The sequence below is a fragment of the Triturus cristatus genome, chromosome 10 (assembly GCF_964204655.1).
Source record: "Triturus cristatus chromosome 10, aTriCri1.1, whole genome shotgun sequence".
Lineage (NCBI taxonomy): Eukaryota > Metazoa > Chordata > Amphibia > Caudata > Salamandridae > Triturus > Triturus cristatus.
In genome coordinates this window covers 1,160,911,420-1,160,917,419 of record NC_140593.1, presented here as the reverse complement: position 1 = coordinate 1,160,917,419, position 6,000 = coordinate 1,160,911,420, and the positions used below count along the sequence as shown (strand labels likewise).

General features: G+C 45.5%; 1 pseudogene; it reads right to left on the bottom strand.

The window, feature by feature from the left end:
• Positions 1-848: 848 nt before the first annotated feature.
• The window catches only part of LOC146796830 (metalloproteinase inhibitor 1-like), a 47,780-nt pseudogene continuing 42,628 nt past the window's right edge, over positions 849-6,000 (bottom strand).

Sequence of the window (6,000 nt, the reverse complement as noted above, 5' to 3'; positions counted from 1 at the left end):
ACCTCTGCCACCCTGAAAGATTCAGCGAATAGCCATCAAGTTTCATGCAGCCGTTTAGTAAAATAAAAATATATAAATACATAAATAAAGCTGTAATGACCCTGATACCCTGATACCATGAATGTTTTCTCCCAGGATGTAAAGACAATTTTTCTTTTTTCTTGTTGGGACCACTATGTTTTTTTGACAGTCCTGAACAGAATAAAAATACCTCAAAACGCCTGTTCAAAATAGGCAGCATGTTCATATGGGCATTGGTGTAAGGTTTTCGCTAACGGACCCAACGAGAGATGCACTGATGGAAACATGACAGTCCACCAGAGTCTATGTAGAGTGGGCGGACCATCAGTTTGGCAGACAGGGTGGTCCACTACTTTTGTGTCGGTCTATCCTGTTTGCCAAACTCCCAATGAGACTCATAATTACTTGATTAATTATAATAAGTGACTCTTGTGTTGGTTCCAAAAGAATTATTTTATTATTTTATTTTACTGGAAGATTTATAAAGTTTTGACCAGGCATTGAAGTGCTTTTTGAAACAAGATCCATAGCTGGAAAGCTGGACTACAGAGACATGCAGGTAACTTTGCAATGTGAACTGTGGACAGAACCTGTGTACAAGTAATGAAAGGATCAGAAATGTAGCAAACAATCTGCAAAGTACAAAGGTATATCACAGAGGGCTTCCAGAACAGTAGTTCACCTACTTTCTATTGACTACTTTACTCAGATGTAAGAGATGCACTTTGTTTCCTTACTATTAGTCATTTAGAAGAGGGATGGTGTAGAAGGGATTCAACCATCGGTGGGTTGTTAAACATCAAGATGACTTCTCTGGTCAGCTCGTCCTACTCAAGAGTCTTCCAAACGCAATCGGTGCTGGTCTTAGGGACGCAGACCTGGTTCTTTGTCTGGTTCTCAGCATCATCGCCTTCATGCTGCCCAAGTATGCATGTATTTTGCCCCGATGAACAAGGTTGAGAAAAGCATGTCACGACCTGTTGAAGACAGGTCACCCAACAAGCACAAAAGTAGCCACCAGCAGTGATCATGTTTTATAATGTACTTCATAGCAAAATTGATGAGGAAACGTCAAGCAAAGTTGGCTTTAATTAGATTATTAAAAAACGTTTTTTTCTCGTTAGGATGTGTAACAAATGTGCCCTTACTCAACAAAATGAGGTGATAAAAAGAGCTGGAGCTGGTCCAAGTGCCCACAAACCATGGAATCAAGACATGACTTCTGAGATCATTTACCTAAAGATCCACCCGAAAAAAGAGCTAATTAAGTTCAATAGCTAAGACATGTGCAATGGAGTTCTGGCTCTGAAATCATGTGATTCATTTTCAAAGTGTTAGGAGATCATTTAGACCTGTGAAAAAGTGGTAAGCCCCTTTATGCCCATTTTTTCATGTGTTCCCATTTGGAGATGCAAAAACAACAATTGATGGACAGAATGCAGAACAATGTCATACATTCACCCCAGTACAGAGATCTGGGCCTAAATCCATCGATTTTTTGCTCACCAAGCCATTCCAGTTTGAACCCAGCCATATGCAAATCAGTCTTGACCCTGTGCCCCATGGGAACAGTCCAGCCCGAACTGCCAAGCCAGGTCCTCCGTGGACTGGAAACAAGCATCCTAGGACCGGTTTCGGGCTTTCAGCCCTCATCAGCCAAGATAGCTTGATTCCAGTGGCATGGAGAGCAAGGGACTCACGTCTGAGCATACCCTTCCCACTCGGGGTGACAAATGCAAAAACAACAATTGATGGACAGAATGCAGAACAATGTCATACATTCACCCCAATACAGAGATCTGGGCCTAAATCCATCGTTTTTTTGCTCACCATGCCATTCCAGTTTGAACCCAGCCATATGCAAATCAGTCTTGACCCTGTGCCCCATGGGAACAGTCCAGCCCGAACTGCCAAGCCAGGTCCTCCCTGGACTGGAAACAAGCATCCTAGGACCGGTTTCGGGCTTTCAGCACTCATCAGCCAGGATAGCTTGATTCCAGTGGCATGGAGAGCAAGGGACTTACGTCTGAGCATACCCTTCCCACTCGGGGTGACAAATGCAAAAACAACAATTGATGGACAGAATGCAGAACAATGTCATACATTCACCCCAGTACAGAGATCTGGGCCTAAATCCATCGTTTTTTTGCTCACCATGCCATTCCAGTTTGAACCCAGCCATATGCAAATCAGTCTTGACCCTGTGCCCCATGGGAACAGTTCAGCCCGAACTGCCAAGCCAGGTCCTCCCTGGACTGGAAACAAGCATCCTAGGACCGGTTTCGGGCTTTCAGCCTCATCAGCCAGGATAGCTTGATTCCAGTGGCATGGAGAGCAAGGGACTCACGTCTGAGCATACCCTTCCCACTCTGGGTCACAAATGCAAAAACAACAATTGATGGACAGAATGCAGAGCAATGTCATACATTCACCCCAGTACAGAGATCTGGGCCTAAATCCATCGTTTTTTTGCTCACCATGCCATTCCAGTTTGAACCCAGCCATATGCAAATCAGTCTTGACCCTGTGCCCCATGGGAACATTCCAGCCCGAACTGCCAAGCCAGGTCCTCCCTGGACTGGAAACAAGCATCCTAGGACCGGTTTCGGGCTTTCAGCCCTCATCAGCCAGGATAGCTTGATTCCAGTGGCATGGAGAGCAAGGGACTCACGTCTGAGCATACCCTTCCCACTCGGGGTGACAAATGCAAAAACAACAATTGATGGACAGAATGCAGAACAATGTCATACATTCACCCCAGTACAGAGATCTGGGCCTAAATCCATCGTTTTTTTGCTCACCATGCCATTCCAGTTTGAACCCAGCCATATGCAAATCAGTCTTGACCCTGTGCCCCATGGGAACAGTCCAGCCCGAACTGCCAAGCCAGGTTCTCCCTGGACTGGAAACAAGCATCCTAGGACCGGTTTCGGGCTTTCAGCCCTCATCAGCCATGATAGCTTGATTCCAGTGGCATGGAGAGCAAGGGACTCACGTCTGAGCATACCCTTCCCACTTGGGGTGACAAATGCAAAAACAACAATTGATGGACAGAATGCAGAACAATGTCATACATTCACCCCAGTACAGAGATCTGGGCCTAAATCCATCGTTTTTTTGCTCACCATGCCATTCCAGTTTGAACCCAGCCATATGCAAATCAGTCTTGACCCTGTAGCCAGAAACCAGTCCTAGGATGCTTGATTCCGGTCCAGGGAAGACATGGCTTGGCAGTTCGGGCTGGACTGTTCCCATGAGGCACAGGGTCAAGACTGATTTGCATATGGCCATGTCTAAACTGGGGTGGTGTAGTGGGCAAAAGAACGATGGATTTAACCCAGATCTCTTGACTGGGGGAGAATGTATGCATTGTCAGCATTCCGTCCATCATTTGTTTGTTGTAACGCTTTTCGCCCTAAGTGGGATGGGTATTCCCAGACGTGGGACCCGTGCTCACTACGCCACTGGAGTCGGGCTGTCCTGGCTGGTGACGGCTGATAGCCAGAAACTGGCCTGAGGATGCTTGATTCCGGTCCAGGGAAGACATGGCTTGGCAGTTCGGGCTGGACTGTTCCCATGAGGCACAGGGTCAAGACTGATTTGCATATGGCCATGTCTAAACTGGGGTGGTGTAGTGGGCAAAAGAACGATGGATTTAACCCAGATCTCTTGACTGGGGGAGAATGTATGCATTGTCAGCATTCCGTCCATCATTTGTTTGTTGTAACGCTTTTCGCCCTAAGTGGGATGGGTATTCCCAGACGTGGGACCCGTGCTCACTACGCCACTGGAGTCGGGCTGTCCTGGCTGGTGACGGCTGATAGCCAGAAACCGGTCCTAGGATGCTTGATTCCGGTCCAGGGAAGACATGGCTTGGCAGTTCGGGCTGGACTGTTCCCATGAGGCACAGGGTCAAGACTGATTTGCATATGGCCATGTCTAAACTGGGGTGGTGTAGTGGGCAAAAGAACGATGGATTTAACCCAGATCTCTTGACTGGGGGAGAATGTCTGCATTGTCAGCATTCCGTCCATCATTTGTTTGTTGTAACGCTTTTCGCCCTAAGTGGGATGGGTATTCCCAGACGTGGGACCCGTGCTCACTACGCCACTGGAGTCGGGCTGTCCTGGCTGGTGACGGCTGATAGCCAGAAACCGGTCCTAGGATGCTTGATTCCGGTCCAGGGAAGACATGGCTTGGCAGTTCGGGCTGGACTGTTCCCATGAGGCACAGGGTCAAGACTGATTTGCATATGGCCATGTCTAAACTGGGGTGGTGTAGTGGGCAAAAGAACGATGGATTTAACCCAGATCTCTTGACTGGGGGAGAATGTCTGCATTGTCAGCATTCCGTCCATCATTTGTTTGTTGTAACCCATTTGGAGATGAGCATAAATTCCATTCTCTTTTGTGTCTGCCTGGGCAGTCACACACTAGATTTTTATTGTGGTTACTGCTGGTGGAAAAAACAGTTTAGTAGTGTTTATATATTCAGTGGATGCAGAAGTCGTGTGCGCATAGGAATCTTCATTTTTTACTCCCAGATGTAAATGTGCTGCAAATAGCAGGTGCATCCCATCACAAGTATTATTTCCACCATGGAGATTTTTGCAGCCGTAATTTACTCCCAAGTGTACATATTGGACAAAGAGTCACTCTGTTGTGATTATGGCGCAGAGGGCCATATGAAGTGATGAGTCCTGAACTTTCTTTGGGGATTAAGATATTACAGGAAAATTATTCATACCGACATCTAAGCTTTGCTTTACTCCACTAAAGCTGCATGAGGTATTACTGTGAGATTGTCCAAGTATTACAGTATCCTCCAGATACTAGAGATATGGCCCTCCCCAGTTTTGAAGCCAATAATCATTGCTTATTGTCCATGGATTAATTTCATTTATGCACAGTTCTGGATCAATATTTCTTTTTGTTGTTACTTTATTTTATTTCTATCACCTTGGGCCACCCACATGAGTTTTAAGAGCGCTGTGTGTTCACTTTACACATCAAGCACTTTTCCTTTACCAAATATTTGATGCTGATATTGATTGAATATAAGATTAAAATGTATATTAATGTTTTTGGATTTTTTCTACCCATATCCTTTTGTAGTTTATTTATTTATGCAGTACCTTTGCCTGAAGAATTGTCAGAATGACTAAGCTGTTTTCTTCTAATGACTAGGCCTATGCAGAGGGACCCCAAAACTCTGCCACGCTAAGTGGGATTCTGCAAGCGGCGGAGTGCATTTGGTCATGCTCTTTGCATTGATTCTTAGTGCCAGGTATTTGTCCCACGCTGTAAAATAAGTGTAAATAGCAGCATGCACAGTGCAAGATGGCGCTGCTTTTTTGCTGCCACTCGAGTAGATTTTCTACTCGAGTGGCAGCTTTCTCAACGTGAGCAGAAGGTTTCTTCGGGATGAGAAACCTGACCGCACGCGTTGAGAATTTTTGCCTGGAGGCCCTTTTGGGTTTCTAGGTGACTCCTGTTTCTAAAGCGTAGACAAATTCACCTCACTATAGAATTGATCCAGATACAGATTCTAGCAATGATTCGAATTTTAAAAGATCCTATTGGAAATTGTTCTGGTCAAGTGCAGAGAACAACATTGTTGATATTCGTATAATTGAGGTAAATAGATTTGCATTGTATTCAGAATATTCTCTTGAGTGTCCTATGTCTTGTCCTCTTTGTCCATTCTCTTTCCCTGATTCTCTGTTAATCCACGCATTCTGTTTCCCTTCATAATCCTTTTGCTACTCCTTTTTTGTCCCTTCTCTGATAAGACTCCATTGTTTTATGCTACTTATTTGGTGGCCTTGAGAGGACCCGTGACCCAGGGCACACTTACGTTACAGTTACATCCTTCGAGGTAGGCTCCCTCTACACCTTGGATTTGCTTGGAAGACAGCTCACTGCAGTGGACACTGTAACTGCAGCTACTCATTTTGAGGGCGTCATTGTCATTGGAAGC